The sequence below is a fragment of the Aotus nancymaae genome, unplaced genomic scaffold, assembly GCF_030222135.1.
Source record: "Aotus nancymaae isolate 86718 unplaced genomic scaffold, 86718_ANA_hifiasm-v0.15.2.pri h1tg000022l_1, whole genome shotgun sequence".
Lineage (NCBI taxonomy): Eukaryota > Metazoa > Chordata > Mammalia > Primates > Aotidae > Aotus > Aotus nancymaae.
Window position 1 is genome coordinate 19,170,522 of NW_026988435.1, and position 19,096 is coordinate 19,189,617.

Here is a 19,096-nt window from a genome sequence, read left to right on the forward strand (position 1 = left end):
GTTAACTAGGTATACTGCTTTAAAGTATATGCAAAGCCCTTTTGCTCAAGGATATTTGTAGAATAGTATTTCTAAATTACAGTTGGCCTTGTTCTTTCCTGAGGGATAAAATGTCATCTCTCTTCTTATCTTCCTCTTTCCTTTCTTCCTAACTCAGCTAACCCTCTATGTGAAAGAATTTCAAAGGAAGAATCCTCTCAAGAGGATTCTTTCTCACAGAAATGTTGAAATGATAGTGAGTATCACATATATATTGATTGAAGTATTTTGTAGAATGTGAAAAAAGAAAAAAATTTTGGCATTCCAGAAAATTTAAGTCATCCTTTTAATGCCAGGACCGGAAAGGAACAGGTCACATGGGCAAGAGCCATAAAACTAATTATCTTGATTCCTTCCAGAATACCTGAGCTATAAACATACAAGGAATCCGGTAATCAGATGCAAAGTTGTGTACAATATGCTTAGTTCCCAAACTATGAATTTTATATATATAATGTGAAAAAAATGTTTCAAAGTATATGAGATTCCAATTTCCTAGTAAGTATTCAATATTCTTGCTCAACTTCTTATACTCCTAAACTCTGTTTAGCATACACAGACACACAAAAGCACCCTCCTCCCTCCTAAAACTCACAAACTCTCTTTGAAACTCAACTTGGTTTATAAGAGCTTTTGTAGGATGGACTACTACCACTTAAGAAAGAAAAGGAGGAAAAAGGTTCTATTATAGGGTTTTTATTCCCTTCCTCAACTCTTGAAGAAGACTATTTGAATTAGTCCATGTCAGGCACCAAAGTACTCATCAATAAAGTTTTATGAATGTGGTCACATATGAAGCATGCAAGCATTCAATTTCTACCTCTCCTTTTCTCATAAATCCTATATTAGATATACATTAGATATATCTGCCAATGTTTCCAAGGAATCTTAAAGACTATCCACTGTGAAGCCTGGCAGTTTAGCCTGAAAGCAAGTTATATCTGCATTTCAAGTTCACACTAAGTGGTTTAAAAATACAACTAAATGCGGCCTTTTATCTTTATTATAAGACATAAATTATCTCAAGAATATTCATAGTAAAAATTGAGTCTCCCTGTCAATCCATTTTTATTAAGAAGGACATAGGTCAGCTTTTAGGAGTTTTGTAGTTATTTGGAAGTTAGGAACATCTAAATATGGAAAATAACTCCATAAAATTATAGTATATTTTATATTAAAGAGAAAACTGAAAAATAACAAAGAATATTTTAAGATTTTTTTCATATAGCATGTTCATATATAATTTCAGTAGTTTCAACTTAATGTAGTTGTGCAATTGTTTGGGTAAAGAACTAAACTTGAAGGTAAATAACACAGATCTGAATTACTATGGTTTATAACATTCATATGTTTTTATATGTTGCATAAACTTGTAATTCTAAGTTTATAACACAATAATTGCAGAAACGTAGGTAAAGTAATACCTCTGTGACACAGTCTCTTCATTTGCAAAATGGAACTAATATTGCTTTTCTCCTTAAATTTCTATTAAAAATTAGAGAAGATATGTGAAAGAACGTGGCTTAAATACTAAAGTTGTATTTGTTGAATTCAAACTGTTGTTAAAGCAAGAAAAATAAAGTAAAATGCTACATTTTGATTAACAAACTAGATCCATATATCTCAGTTTGAGAAACCTTTAAGCTCTCTTGAGCATGAAACGACATTGGACTCTAATAGAGAATTTGGTAAATACTGGAAAGATATTTCAATTTCACCCCTAAATTTGGATTCTGACATTTATTTCCTAAACTCATCATTTGTATACTTACCTACTATTAAATCCACAGTAGGTCATATGACTAATTGTATGCCCACCGATTTTATTGACAAATATTCAGCAAGTTTCACAAAGTAAGTTTTGAATAAAAAAAAAAAAAAAGGCCCAAAACATCTAAAAGCAAAACACTTCATAAATTCTTAAAACTATGATGATCACAAATTAGTTCTATTAGTAAGGAAGAAACTTCTAAACCAAATAAACTCATAATACTTACAAGAAATTTTGTCTCTCTAATACACACACACACATACACACGATTAAAAAAAATGAAGCAAATGTAAAAATTAATAAATGAAGTTCTGTGGGAACTGTTCATAATTTCAAGCCCAGAATTTCTCCATCAATCCCTTTCCCCAAAGCCCTTCCAAAGAAAATAAAGTTGCCCTTCTTTCAATGTTAACCCATCACTTTTCTCATAGAATTTTCAAAATAAATATTTCCTGTCAGTCGGCTACTTAAAGTTTGTGCTGTTAAAGAAATTCAAAAACGTATCAATTTTGCAACAAAGGATAAAGAGGAGATGAAGTGAACCAACATGGCTTTTAAGCTAAATTGCCATCACATTTCACAGGCTGTCTAGAGAGCCTGAAGTTCCTTTTAATAAGCTTATGGAAAGTACAGAGCAAAGGAACCTCAAGTTACTCTGAGGGTTTTCCCCTGGTAAATTAGGGTGAAAGGAAAGGAGTTCCACCCCTACCCCCTAACTTACAGACCAAGGTTGCCCTGTCCCATTCTGTGCCCAGACCTTCTACTTCCAAATCTTTTCAATCCTTTCCTTGGCTTGGAAAATTGGGCATGAAGCAAGCAAAAGAAGGACAGAAGGCCAAATGGGCATCTGGAAAATCAAATTTCTGTCTTAAAAGCTTATATAGAAACACATATATAATGAGTGCCTTTGGGGACATTCCTTAAACCCCATTCACTTAAGCTAATTCCATCCAAATCCCCCCACGCTGGCTGTGAGGATCGCAACCATCCACCGCCCATCCGCCCACCCCCAGCCTATGCAGTCACCGCCAAGACCTTCCGTGAATTCGGTAAATGTAAAGGCAGCAGCGCTGGGGGGAGCTGAGCAGCCTCACCAATTACACGTCTCTGGTTCGAGACCCCTCAGTTCACCTCTTTGCTGAACTCACCTGGAGTCAGGTTTAGACGGCAGCCTCCGCCCAGGAGGACGGGAAGCGGGACTGGGAAGCAGCCGGGGGAAGCCCCGCAGCGTCCCTGTGAATAATGAGCGCAGTGCAGCGGAACAGCTCCCCCCGGACCTGCTGCTCTGGCTGCTCCCAGATTTCTCCCACTCCGGGTTGAGGAGTCGTCCTTCCTTTTCTTTCCTCTTCCTCCTCTGCCTGCAGCTACTGCGCTCCCTCCTCCTGGCGGTGGCGCAGAGCTGTCCTTCCGCCTCCCTCCTCCAGGCGCGCGAGCTGTCCGTGGTGCTAATGAGGAAGCTCCAGGCTCCTCCCGGTCAGAGGTGCGCACAAGCTCCACGCCAGAAACCAGAGTTCCCAGGAGCAGAGCTATGGGTATGCCTCGTGCGGCCACTGGAGAAAAGACCTGGAGGAGGCAACTATCTGTACTCCTCTAGCATCTAACACTTTCTAAATCATATACATAATTGGCTACTCAGCTGAACTAAGCCATAACCACAGACTTCTTCCTAAATATCACCAGTAATTTACAAGTGCTGAAAACTAAATGAGGGGTTTGAGCACCTATCTGTGTTAACAGTATTGTCGGTATAGAGATAATAACTTGCCTAGATTCTAGGACTGAGAAGTTAAAGGAATGGTATACGGTTCTGTCTGGTTGTTATTTTGACATATTTTGAGTATACTTGGGGATCTGTAACATAAACAGCAATCTCCTAATCATGATAACACAGATTTCTAAGTGAAGGCAACTGGTACTTATTGAATACCAGGCTCTGTTTAATCGTGTCTTTTTCCCCCTAGCTAATCTTTACTACAATTCTGTGAGGCACCACTAGCATCCCGATTCTGTATTTTAAGAATTTGAGACTAACTTTTAAAACAAGACAGTCTTAAAACAAGACTAAGTAACTTGTTCAAGCTCACAGAGATTCTAAGTTCCTGAGCCTGAATAATAACCGAAATCTGCAGCTTTCACAACCCATGCCTTGTGTGTAATGTTTTGTAGCATCTTGGATGGTACTGTGTAATTGAACCAACAAAGATAATAGAACTATCAGCAAATACACACCAAGAGACTAATGAATATCCAGAATCCCGGTGAGACTTGTGAATAGTCAAGCACTTTAAGTAACAGTAGTTCAAATGCATGCTAACCACGGTGATTACTTATACAAGAATAGCAACCAGTATGATTTAAGACAGGCAAATAATGTTCCAAATATTCAGAATCAATGTCCAGCCACATATGAGTTGAATTCCCCACTCTAAAAATGAGGCCAGATATAATATACTCAAAGAAGTCTACAATGGGCATGGTCTTTTTGCAATCAGAGAAGGCCTTGTAAACACTATTTTCCCTTTAAGAATATGCAATAACTAATTAACATTAAATGTAAAAATCAATGATAATTTATTTCAACTATCCTTACATGAAAAAATCATTACTCATTCAAGCTTTTAGAATTAAATAGCATTGAATGTCAAATTTACTTCAACCTGTAGAAATAACAGACAGTTAATTAATAAAGTAAGTAATTTAATTAACTTTACTTTTGTGTTATTAGGTATTTTCCTTAGGAAAATGATAAGAATTTTTTCCATGGTATAAAATACTATATGATTTTTATATTTTTCTTCATGAAGATGAAAGAATTAATACAATCAGTACAGACATGTTTATTGTCAACAAATCTATCCATATCATTCTCTACTCAAGAAATTATTCTAGGCAAGCTTTATTTCTCTATATGTACAAGGCAATTCAGAAGTCAAAAGAAAAAGGAATTTATTCACAAGCAATTTTAAAGTACCTAAATTAATATCAACCATTAATTAACTAATTAAGAGTAGATTTTGTTTATAAACAACTTTAAAAGATTATGAGCAAGGTATAACAAATTCTACTTTATAAATACTCCTACTCCTATTGAACACAAAGATACATAATTATATTTTTCTTCCTACCTAAAATATTTATTGATTCTGGCATAACGTCATACTCATCCCTCAATAATCACTGTACATGTAACCATAAATCTTTTTGATTCACCTAGCCAATATAAGTATTTCTGTGTTTTGCATGTTAACACTCTATTTGTACTGTCTTTCTAGTGCGTATCCTCAAAATTTTTATAGTTCTGTTCACATATAAACTCTCCTACCACTCAGCACTGTATAAATAATAAAACATATACAAGGTGTGAAATAAATGGATGTAGGGTTTATGCTAAATTTTTCACATACAAAGTACTTCAAAACCCTTATTATTTTTCCTTAAGCTTTTATGTGTATATATTTTATCTTTCCAACTAAAGAATAAGCTTCTAAATAAGAGTACCTTTGTCTATGAATTTTATGTATTTTAACACATTATTAATCTAAAACATTGGACATATGTTGGGAGTTCTTTTATGTATTCTTTCATTGATTCAAAAAAATATGTGTCCATGCTATTTTTCCTAAACCTTGTGCAAGATGTAGGGTATACAATGGTGTTCAAACTTGATATAGTCCTTGAGCTCATGGAGTTTACAGTGCAGTAATGGACAGTAATTTTAAAATATATTTATCATTATTTAAAACAATAAACAGATACATTCTTGCTGAAAATAAATGAAAAGTCTGTCTGAACTCCTTGGCCAAGACCAAAACATGAAAGCAAAAGAGCTACCTGACTGAAAACACTAAAAGCAGCTCTCAAGAGGGTTTCTCTGTTGAAACAGTACATCTCATTATGGAAATAATGGGAAAAATTAGTAACTGTGCAAATGACAGCACACATGCATCTTTGTGGTTTCTGACCTTTTAGCATCGTCAAAAGCAAGACCACAAACCTTTCAACACCATGCATAGTATTAATCTTGCACAGAATATAATGTTTTCACATATTTTATTCTGATTTTCTATAAAGTAATTTCAATTTTTAGCTAAACCTAATGGATTTTTCTGGTGAAAATAATTTGTACCGAATGACTTTCCAATGAGATCTGCATACCATGCACCATTTTCATGCTTATGCTCATTTCTCTGAAGTCTATTTGCCTTTGGTTCACCATGATAAAATTTCTTATGTACATTTGTTGGCAACCATCACATAGTGACACATGCATCCAAATGTAATTCAATTTGAGCTTGGCAGTGTTTGCATTTTTACCAGAAAAGGGAAGTTAGAGGGAACAAGGGGCAAAGATGTGCATAAGAATATCTGAGAGGCCATCATAGCATCATCACAAATTCAGGATTTTTTTGAAATGTTAGACAAGGTACTGACAGCCATGCCCTGGGATGGCTGAAACACTTCACAACCTGCTCATGTTTATGACCAAAATCATGTCCTAAAATGAATTCAGTTTTAAATATCATAATATTGTTTGTATATAGGTCATCAAGAAGCAGTGTTAGGGAAGGGAGTATAATCTAGTAAGCAATTGGAACAAAAAAAAAGTTAGAAAAAATTCAAGAAGATTCTGAAAGAAGAAAACCAGCCTGTCTGTTCTGAACAGAATTTTAAAAAGCACATAAAGCATAGCTCTATACATTGACCATATATTAACCATAGACTTAAAGCATAACATAAAAATAAAGCAAGCAGATAACTCAGGAAAGCATTTCGATTGAATTTACTCCTTAAAGGTTCCCATATTTTTATTTGAATAACAGGAGCATACATTTAAATCTAACAAAATCAAATATATTGTGCTGAATCAGTTTGTAGCAGAAAGTGGAGCATGTCCCAGTGCTATGATCGTGAGTTGTCACTAGAACCTACCACAACTTTACATCTTACTCACCCACAGGCTAAAATGTTTACCCATAGAGTCATGACTTTGTATATGGAAAGAGATTGCCACTAAAAGCAAATATATTTGGCTGAAGGGTAGATAAATCTTTAGGCCATTATATCATTCACTAATATTTAGCAGGCATTTACATATTTACCTATTTAGTTCATATGACAAATATGTTTAAGAGTCTACTATATACAAAATAAAAGATGAAACCATCTTAAAAAACAGTGATTACTTAAAGAAATGGAACCGAGGGGTGAACTGTGATGGAAAACATGAAGACAGCAAAACCAGAGGGAACTTCAAGTAGAACAGACATGAGAGAGTTATTATAATTTGGAGGGTGCTATGATTTGAACCTATGTGTCCGTCCAAAGTTTGTATATTGAAACTAAAATCCTAGGATAATGATACTAAGAGAAGGGGCTTTTGGATAAGTGATTAAGTCAACAGGGATCTATCCTCATGAATGAGATAAACACCATTATGAAATATATTGGCCTTACAGGAATGCCTAGCTCCTCAGTGCCTTCTGTCAGGTCCTTACATTGTCCATTTGTGTCCCCTTTTGCCATGTGAAGAGGAAGCAAGAAGGTGCCATCTTGGAAGCAGAGAGCAGCCCTCACCAACCACCAAATCTCTGCTGCCTTGATTTTGGATTTCTCAGCCCCAGAACTGTGAGGAATAAATTTCTATTATTTAAAAATTACTCAATCAGTGGCATTTTGTTATAGCAGCTCATAGACAAAAACAGAGGGTAAACAGCCTGGTAAGAGTGGGTATTTTAGAAACTTGAGATGATTTAATGTCTCTGATTCTCCGTTTTCCCATATGTAAAGTGAAGGAAATAATGCTGATTACTTCATAGTTCATTGTGCAAATTAAGTTAACTAAACTATGTAAATAAAGCAAGCAATATAGATCTTTTTATCTAGCAACACTGTTTAAGTGTTGCTATTATTACTGAGGAAGCCAAGAGCATCCCATAATAGAAGGATGTGGCAACCAAAACCAAGATATAAGAAAGAGCCAAAGTTCCCTGTGACAGTTTGGTCAAGTGCTGATTGGGGAAGACAGCTTAATGTCACATAGAGATATTATTTTAGGATAATTTTACTCTACCCTGAACTACTCTAGCACTTTGCCTAGGTCTTTTATTGCACTTCTGAGTTTGTCTCTTTAATTATGGTGATTTATGCAAATCTTTTAACTTCCTACAAAAATAAGCTTGCAGTGGGACAGATTCTTAAGGATCTATGTCAAAGCAATTTTTCTATTTCCTACAGCAAGTAACCCAGTAGTGATCACCCAGAATTTGTTAAAAGAGTAAACAGGGGAAGATTAATTTCAATTTTTGTCTTTGCTGATTTTTAATCAGAATTACATCATTGGTAAGAAGGGAGAAATTATAATTGTGAAGACATGAGTACTAATATTTAAATATGTTATTCTGCTTTATTTTAGAAGTTGACATGCTTTGTGATTAAAAAAAAAAAAAAGACATTCTATATTTCTATTGCAAAAAGTGTGGTCTGTCAGTGAACTAGCAGCACCAGCAGCACCTAGAGTTCCTTAGTTTGCAGGTCTACTAAAGCAGAATTTGCATTTTGACAAAACTCCAGGTAATTCATACTATGCATTTAAGTTTGAGAAGCACTGTTTTATAGTTCTCTTTAGGTCCTAAGCGCATTGTCAGTGAAAGTACTATACATATGATAATAACAATGGTAATAGTAACAAAAATGTACCTATTAGTAACTTTATATGCTCTCCCAGATTCTAAGTCCTTTAATACTTGTTATAATTCTATGAAGTTGCAATTGATATCACTTACTAAACTGATACTCAGAAATCTCAAGCAACCTTCCAGGGTCACAAAGCTAGTGAATCACAGACAAGATTGTTAATATCTTGCTACTTCATTCCAAAGACCAAACTCTTTCTAACTCATGGTTAATACATTTGCTCCTACCTTCCATTTCCTGAATGTGGTTTCCTTTCTATTTCACTAACTTTATACATGACTGATTTTTAAGCCTCTCCAATAATTTTCAGAACACAGTGTACTATATGTTAATAAGGACAATACCAAGTAATATCATCCATGAGAAAGTGGGCAGAGGTAGCATTAAAAACAGACTTTTTTTCACAATGTTTACTGAAAAGCATTCGATGAAAACAAGTCTTTCTACTTAGAAATTCTTGCATAACTCAAATGGAACATGATTATTAAAATGACAAAAAATATTCCATAATTGCCTAAGAGCAAAGAATAAGAATGGCTATATAAGAAAAAAAAGCATAAATATGCCATATGAATGATCTATAAGAATCAGGGGAGAGCTATTTGGTATTTAGTATTTAGTTCCATTCTGCAGTGTGATCAAAAAGAAATGTCTGTATAATTCACTGTGCTTTATAGCACAATAAATCACCTCATTAGGCTCAGAGATATGTAAAGATTTACAGTCTAGGAAAGTCCACTAGATATTCTTAATCGCCTCTTACACTGTACTTCCCCCCATATATCTCTTTTACTATAGAAAGGTTGCACATAGAAAACCTTTATTTTAAATCCCACAATGAATGGAACTTCTGTGAAGCAAGAAAGAGATGGAAATTGACTTAAAAAAAAAAAAAAGATTGGCTTCTTAAGAGATATAGCTGTGACCTTGGTCTTTTTGTTGGAGAGAAATATTCCCTAACCTTACTGTACTACTTTTCCCAAGGCACTCTTTGTATTGTTCTTCCTTCATCTCTGGCTCCTATCACATTACCCCTCCCTCATTCTATCTGGTGGCTTCTGAGAATACTGTTTAAATTCTCCAGAGAAGATTGAGAACAATGCAAAATATTGCTCAAAGAAGCAAAATTTTATGTTAACAGCTTATATTTTCACGTGGAATTCTCTATCTCCTCTCTCTCTCTCATATATGTGGGTGTATATATATGTACCCACACACATTTATATATACCTACATATATATATATATATGTGTATATATATATATATGTAGGTATATATACCTATATATGTATGTAGTGTGTGTGTGTGTATATATATATACACACACCTACTACATATGCATATATATATATACCTACAACATATGTGTGTGTGTATGTATATACATACACACACACACACACATACACATACACACACACACACACACACACACTGCCATTTACCTCCCAGGATATACATCCTGAAATCTTAAAAGTAGAAAGGCCTGGACGGGCACAGTGGCTCACACTTGTAATCCCAGCACTTTGGGAGGCCGAGGCAGGCAGATCACCTGAGGTCAAGAGTTTGAGCCCAGCCTGACCAACATGGAGAAACCCCATCTCTACTAAAAATACAAAAAATTAGTCGAGTGTGGTGGTGCATGCCTGTAATCTCAGCTACTCGGTAGGCAGAGGGAGGAGAATCGCTTGAACCAGGGAGGCAGAGGTTGCAGTGAGCTGACGTCACGCCACTGCACTCTAGCCTGGGTGACAAGAGCAAAACCCTACCTCAAAAAAAAAAAAAAAAAAGTAGAAAGGCCTTAAAAGACTTTTGAAAATGCGATTTGTCAAATATTTTTATTAGAGATAAAGAAAATGAAGTGTGGAACGACCACGAACTTGTCTGGGTCACATAGGTAACCATGCTGCAGCTTTTCCTCTGTTATATGTGTCATTATTGTTTTGACCATTTCAATAGGTTTCTAGTTAACAGTATGACAAAACTTCTCACTTGGGAGCCTGATTTTCTCTGCTGATCTTTACAGCTCTAGCTTATTAATACACCTCAGAAGTGTTACAGGAATTAATGATCAGGATTTTGAAGAATATTTTGAGGTATGCTGGGAAAAAGCATGTAAAGTATCAATGATTAGAAACTAAGCAATCAATACTAGATATTGTAAAATTATATTTAAACGTCCATATGGCATAAATAAGTTATTTTAATGTACATAAAGTCGTTGTACTTTGTAAACTTGGGTTTAAAATATTTGAAAAATAACATTTCAATATAGAAAATGTAAATATACAAAGGTAAGGAATGGAAAGAACAGGTGAAAATAATCAGGCTAACAAAACGGTACAGTGGCATCCTCAGAAGATTATAAAAGATTTCTCAACCTCAGGACACAGGAGACCTTGAACATGGAAAGTACCCTCTTCTAGCTATACTGATTATGGTACATATTTTTAAGAGGCTTTTACAGAGAAGGGAAATGTTTTATTATGTATTCAGCAAAGTGTTGTGGTGATGTTTCTTAACTATGAGCTATTTTTAAAATTCCCACAATCTTTCTATAGATGACAAAGTTACATAAATATGAAGACAAAGAAGCCCTGCAAAGGTGATAATGCAATTTTTTTTCAATAACAAGATGTTTCTAAGCACACATTAGCTAATCACGTTGATGCGCATTTAACATTCTTTTACTTATACCTGTCAAAGTGGCTAAAGTAATCCTTCATAAGGACATTTTTTTTCTTGTAGGTGAGTTATTTTTCCATGTAATACCCTCACATTTCCAATACAGTTTTTCTCAAAACTTATTCCATGATATGTATACAATAACGAAAACTTTGGCTGCAAAAATAATTTAAATGTACCTTACTTCAAAGATAATATTTATTTTTCAATGTTGTAAGCCTTTGAATGGTCAATTAATTATAATGATCTTTTATCTTTCTTTATGAATAAAGTTTTTTGTCCCTACATATTTGTGATTTGGAAATTTTCACCTGGAAACTTTCATTTTAATGTGGATGCATTGTCTTTAGTATAAAATTCAGTGTTTCAATTTCAATATAATTTTTGATTGGTTTTTACATCAAATTATGATAAAATAAGAAAAGTGAAAAACAGAGATAAAATTTAAATACAATGACTAATAATAAAATCATGGAAGTAAAATATCTAAAATAATTAGAACTATTTAAATAATCAAGGTATTAAATAATCGGCAAAATATTCTGGTCAGATTATTTTGACAGGTTGTTTATGGGTTCTGAACTTCAGTTAACTCCTCTCTAAAATAAGGTTGAACTAAGTATAGCTTGTTTGGCTGAACGCTGAAAAGCTGCTCGAGAAAGTTGCATTTGTACTCTTCTCCCTGTAACTGTATGCAACAGAATCCTTCCTGTTTCTACCATAAGATTCAGGACACAGTCTCTGACCTTTCCAGATAATTTCAAAGTCTGCTTGTTGTCCTGAAGCCATCTCATAAATGGCCCTACCATGCACCCTGTTTGTCAACACCAAACTCGAAGTATACTTGATGTCATCATTCCTTCACCATCTTCCTACCTGTATCCAAACTGTACTTCAATCATTTCAAACTTGAGAAACATCTCTAATGCATCCTTTCTACTCATTCTCTGTAATAACCACTCTAGGTCAAACCACGGTCAAACCCATAAGTTCAATAGTTTGATGGGTCCCTAATGTGTCTGCATATTTCCAATTCCCTCCCTTCTACCATCTGTTCTCTAGAAAGCAAAGAGAGTAATCACTAAAAAAAAAAAAAGGAATTGCATCAGGTCACTGCCCTAGATAAACCCTCCAGAAGCTTCCCAATCCTTGTGCAAGAAAGCCCACACCCCATATTCTGACCCCCTAACTCTAAATGTATCTACAACCTCATGTCATGCATCCCTCAGATATTATGCCCCAGCCACCGTGGACTTTCATTACTCATACACACTAAACATACTAAACATTCTCTTTTGGTTGCCTGGAATTCTCTTGTCATCTTCTCTTTGAGGCCTGAGCTTAATTTCCTCCAAGTGGCCACTCTTGAACCTTATCTTACTTCATCTTTAACCTCTTTTAAAAATCCCCAATCAGATTTTTCTTCACAGTATTTATTATAATAGGTCAATATTTTGTCTATTTATGTGTTTACTAATTTATATTGAGGAGAGCCTTTTTAATAATATCTCAATAAGCCAAGTTTCTACTCCTTTGTTGTCATCCCTCAATTGCCAGAACTTGGCACAGGATCTGGTACAACAAATGCTTATTGACTGGATAATGAACTGCATAAAAGATAAAAATCAAATAAACCTTGGGGAATTGCAGGCATGTTCCCTTACTCTTGTACTCTTATGCTTAAAGTGAAAATATATTCAGGTTATATGACAAAAGTATATCCAACTATATTAGTACAAAAGAGTGTTGTTTTTTACTCCTTATCCCATGTTGTTTTGGGTTATTCAATAATCTAAAATGCAAATTTATATGCTGAAAGTTTATTAGGAAATGCTTTTGGGATTAAAAGGAAGCAATATTGGACAGAGGGAGAAGATTGGCTGTGATGCAATCTCAACACATTCTTCAACCAAATTTAGAGTTCTTTGAGGTGTCTGAATTGGGACATGGAGGGTGGACTTCTGTACCTCACACATCAGTCAGTCACTGGGTAAAGGCTGCCTTGTGAAGGAACATGGGAATGAGGTGGGTCTCTTACAACCAGGAAATTTCCCAAAGAAGGCTGACAGCTAAGGGCTCTATGGTACAGTTCTCCCACCAGCTAAGAAAATAAATCCTTCATTCATAAAGGATGCATAAGACAGTATATCACAGAGGCCAATGTAATCATATTTCAATTATCTTCAAGTCATAATTGAAACAGAGTGACTGTTTTTTCTACCAGCCATATTAGCTCACAAATACATTTGAGAACAATATAAAATGACAGATAAACATCTGGGGTGATAATGGGAAAACCTTCTTATATTCCTGGAGTCGCTGTTAAATATTTAGGGAATAGATGTAATACATAGATAAATCTTTAGATCATAGGCCCATCTAAAAAATAAAAATGCTCAGATTAGCTGATTTTTCATCCAATTAAGTACTATTTTTTAAGACTCTTGATGCAGATAGATCTATTTTGTCTTTAATGAGTTTAATTAAATTGTTATCTCTTTTTGATTATTTTATTGCATTTGAGGCTAGAAATCCATTATTCAAGGAGAAAGCACAACTCTTGAGAATGTGGTGGTGTTTCCTATTTACAGATTATCTTCCCCTGAGTGGCAGCAAAACGAACTATTCACCAAATCAAGAAAACAACTTTAAAACAAACTCAAACAAATAATGACAAAATATTATTCACTTGGACATATGAGAAAGCAAAAGTTGGATGTAGAAACTTTATTAATGACCTCCTGCTCCTCCCTAGTTGTTTGTAAGATTCTCTCTTAAACCTTGATACTTAATAAATTTCCTAAAATTTCTCAGAGTAACTGTTTATTAGGCTTCATTTCAGAATACTGGATGTCAAAAGGCAAATGAAAGATGTTGACAAAGTCTCAATATGAGAACAAACTATTCTATGCCAAGTACAGTTGACATTTATATATTCCCAGATCATGGAAAAACATTGCTTAATAAAAATAAAAATCAGAAAGTCTGTCACCCACTTACCCCTCCCTCAAAATGTTCACTAGAAGATGACTTTATTTTGATAAAGCAAAATAAATAACTCACAACTGTGTTACGATGAAAGTACTGATGTTAATATTGTATCGGCAAATAGAATCAAATCATTTTTTAAAGAAAAATTTCACTTAGAGTATAAAATATGATAAAATTTGACAGGCTTAATAATCTGTGGTCAAGACTTCAGTATATATTTACCCCAATTAAGGGACAAAAAAGAGGTATATGTATAAGCTTTCTTCACTTTACAAATAATGATCATTTGTATGATGAAATTGAGAAATGTGCATTTAAACATATGATTCAAAAGTGTAAAACTTATTAAAACTATTTTTAAAATACTATAATCCTTTAAAATTCTAGGAAATAGCAAAAATATGACAGCAATAAAACAATATGATAAATATGGAGTCAAATTGAAAGAAACTATTAAAAATAGGGGGAAACCCCTTCATATGTCAGAAATTGAAAAAACATACCTATTTCAACCAAAAATTGTGATGAAAACCACATCATTAAAGTGTGTTATGAAAACACAAAAGTACACATAACAACTATATACTGTGGACCTAATAGGAGTACCTAAAGCAGAAAATAAGATGACAGCCAAAAATAAAACCTGGGAAAGAAACAAGAGAAGAAAGTAGGAATTAAAATTGTAGTATCAGAGTTAGTACAGGAAATCTTAATATTGAAAGATGTAACTTATCAAAAATATATAATATTAAGAATATTTATGTCCCAAATAAGATACTGTAGAAATAGATAAAATTTGGAGAAATTTGAGAAATACAAAATGAAATAAGCATGAACATATAGAGATATTTGAAATTGCCCTCTAACAAATAAAAAGTCCCGCCAATAAAGTAGAAATGATTCTATAATAATAACATCAGTAAAAATGAACAAGTAGCTATATAGTCAAATCTATACCTTATAGGACCTATATTTCCTAAGTATTCATAGCATAATTATGAAAATTACAGCTGTGTTAGGCCACAAAAAACTTCAATAATTTCCTGAATAACTAAGAAAATTTGTAGAACATACAGGATTATGATGTATTCAGTTAGAGCACATTTCTGTTTGTGCCCACAAATTTATGTAGGAGGAGATGGCCACCTGGGCTTATGACCTGTTATGTCTTTATGGGTTACAGTTATTATAACTTAGCTGAGGACATGGGCTATGACACTGGACCAGTGCCAAATGGGAACAAAGGACAATAAGGTATCTTAGGGAACCAATTGTAGGACTTGGAAAAGAATAAATTTGTTATTGAATTCTCTGACACAAAAGCTGGATGGTGAGGAAATTTTAGTTTGATATATGCAAAACAACTGACACCACAATCTCTCCTAGTCCAACCATCCTACTGGCAGGGTGTGTGCTGGGGAAATTAATGCCAAGTGAATTCAAAGAATTTGACTAAATTAAGTTAACACTGAGAGTTCATCTGCAACATGGAGCCCTCTTAATTAAACAGAACACAAGAGGAAGGAAAATTTCTCCTTTTCTAGACACCACTGTGGCACAGCAGAAGCTCTGGGCAATAGCATGTAGAGTTACAAGACAGTTATTATTTGTGGCTCAGGTTGACCCATCTATTCCGTCTACAGTAGTTTTCATGGGAGATGACATCAAGACTTTTTTGTGTCAATTACAGCAAGTTCTGAAATTTTGAATGATATACTTATGTGGGAAAAAAATTTTAAAACTTTAATACTGGGAAAATTAAATCTTTTTTTAAAAATTACACAGCACAGCAGAAAATCATTAGTAATCAGTATTTTATATGTTATGAAAAGGCATTAGCAGAAATTAAAAAGACAATCTTTGTTGGAATTGAGAAGAAATGAAACCTGATACCTTAGTCATTAATCAAGAATAAATTGGGAGAATCCAAAAATGTTACTGTGACTTTTTAGTTCAATCATAATGGCTTTGAATATTTACTTTCCATGAAAACAAGCCAGTTCGTGGATACGAAAAGAGTTTATTAAACAAATGTCACTTTTATTTGTTCCTGGAATATTTTATGTGAGCTTCTGGTGGCCAATTCATCATGCTTATTATGTTTTATTCATGCTAAAATTAAGATGAGTTTATTTTACAGGGCACAAAATGTTGGTAGTTGGGGGAAATGTAATGCGTAACAGGGGACAGGAAAAACCAGTAGAGAATTAAGAACGAGTGCACCAAAGAGGCACTCAATGTTTACTGAAAACCAAGACTGTTGATAATTATAAAAGGACTCAGTCATATTTAAAAATTCAGATCTCACCTAAAAATATGTCCTCAATTAATTTATTATGACCTTTAAACTCTGATTCCAGGTTAAATGATCAGCTCTTTCCCGGGTACACTCAGTATAACCTGTATACTCGATGAGTAAAATGCTCCTATTATTACCATAAATAAATACCATTATTACTCTATATGCATCTTTCAAGATATACTTTTTATTTATATAACTCTCCAACCATCAACTCTTAAGAATGTCTTATTCATATTTTTATCTACAGTGCTGAAATAAAAATACGTAAAGAATGAATAATCTAAGCTAATATTTTTATTTATATTTCTCCCAACATAAATATGCAAAGACTGTATATATAAACAATAACTTAGAAATCTATGGTTCAGAGTTGTACTTTGTAACTTAATATATAGCCACATAGAACTCAATTTTTAATATGCTCACCCGTTTTGTCTCCTCACCATTAGAATTCAGAATTATTATTTTATAAATAGCAAAGTGTGTCCTGGCTCTAACAACCTTGAAAATTTTGAACCATGTTGAATGGTACCTAGATCAGAAACAACTATTTAACAGCCATATATTATTTCAGTTTAGCAAGAAGTGGATACAAATTCAAATGTAAGAAATAGTATTCCTTGGTTTTATGAAAAGTCCAAAACTCAATGATTTCTTTACATATATGTGAAGCAAATATGACTCATTATCTTGAGAGAAACTAGAATATCCTGATTGCAGATACCTTAGTCCAAAAATCCAGTTAAGGTAATTCAAATTGCTGGTTAATTGTTTTAGCAGTTATGGTGTGTAGATATTGCAGCTTCTTTGGGGAAGTGTTTGTGTTCTCGTATGGTAGCAGATATGATGAAGAACTATGAGTAGGAGTGGTTGTTCTTTATTCTCAATCATTTGTAAAGTAGAGTCATCAATTAGAAATAAGGAACAGAGAGAAAGGGCACTGTAGACAAAACATATAGCATTGGTCTTCCTTCTCAGGTAGAGAGATTGTAAGAAAATGACCCCAGCACGGCAAAGTTCCACCAGGCCTGGATGCTGATGCACTAGATGTGGTTTCATTAGACGAGTATGATTTCATGGGTTTGTGTGCTTGGCAGTTGGGATATGGTGCTAAGTACCCAACTTACCACCATACGGTAGTGTGTAGAGTGGTAGTGTGTAGAGTAAGATTTATCTTAAAGACAGATCATATTTTCTTCTTTAACTCATCTTGAGAAAAGACTAATCCCCAGAAAGGAGTTGAGAATAGGGGAGGGAAGAATTTTGACTAGCAGAAAAACAGGCTTTCAACTTTGTTTAGTCTCAAATGGTAGTGCCCCAAGAATTTCAAACCCTTTGGTTAGCAGAGTTCATCTCAACCCTCCAGATGAAGCAGTATTCTAATTCAGCACAGCAATTTCTTAGTAAACATCCACTTACTTCATTTAATGAATAAAATATTCCTATTAAATAACAATCTTATAGCAATATGTACCTGGATTCTAAGCTTGGTTCTAAACTTAGTATAATTGCTTAGTGTCTGAGTCCCAGTTAGACTGTAGAAACTTTTCAAAGAAAAAATTAAAACCTGAAATACTTTTTAAAAATAGCCATAGCTACTTAATTAATGTTAGTTTGTTTGATGGATTATATTTGCAAGTAGTATTTGTAATTAGCAAAAGGTCTTTCAGAAGGCATCTGTTAACTGCATATTTCTGTAACAGAATTGTGTCCTTTAAGAATTTTCCTCTATAGTCCAAATGTTTTTTAATAATATTTTGCCCATATCTTTTTAGAAAAATTTTCCTCTATGAAATCTTATACAGCTAAGGTAATCCATTATGAAATGAAATCAATATGAGATTGGGTCTTGATGAATCTGAGATGAATGGTCAGGTTTCCCTCAGTTAAGTGCTTAACCTTTCTAGCCTCCATGACTCCCTGAAGCTATTTTTCACTTAAAAGAGTCATTATCCTAATAATTTAGCAATGATAATATAAGATGTATTGAACTGCTTGCATTGGCTTATCATCTTTTGTCTTTATTTATTTGATTTTTAGTATTATAGAAACAACAAAAAAGTCTTCAACAAACATATTAATATCATTTCTTTAAAGATGTCAATATTTTAATGATGATAATATTAATGAGACATTATTACCTACAACATTTTAACTTCCAAAACATTAAAAATGTTTCCTGTGTTGTAGCTTTTTTAATCTCATAGCACTTCTATGAGATTTGGGAGACACCCATTCTTGCTGTGCAAGAATTCAAGTTCACTTTGAGGAAATGGCTCAATAATGCTGATTCATTCTGCATCTCCATTCTATGCTATCTAGTTTAAGGCATTTTAAAACTTATTAAGTATTCACTTAAATAAAATATTATACTGGTTTGAAGCAATGACTCATCTTACAATACATAGAGCAGCAGAAAGCAAATATGATCATGAAAGATTGTTGCATGCTTCTTTGAAAGTAACAAGTAATCTGCTAGAACATTCCTCAAAGAACTCTAAGGTTAACATGAATTGGTTAACTCATTAATTCATGCATTTGTCTTTTCAAGAAGTATGTTTAAGCATCCACTAAAAAGAGTCAGACATCAGATTAATTAAAATATGAACTCAG

The 19,096-nt window shown here is 33.9% G+C and overlaps 1 protein-coding gene across 8 annotated transcripts in view; it reads right to left on the reverse strand.

The window, feature by feature from the left end:
* The window catches only part of ROBO2 (roundabout guidance receptor 2), a 1,679,075-nt gene extending 1,675,818 nt beyond the window's left edge, over positions 1–3,257 (reverse strand). For 7 of the 8 annotated variants that reach the window (XM_012444747.2, XM_064380041.1, XM_064380040.1 and 4 more), the window contains exon 1: positions 2,959–3,257. The gene's annotated coding sequence lies outside the window, so the exon portion shown is untranslated. The remainder of the gene's footprint in view (positions 1–2,958) is intronic. The other variant, XM_064380026.1, reaches the window with a different exon arrangement.
* Between the last annotated feature and the right edge of the window lie 15,839 nt (positions 3,258–19,096).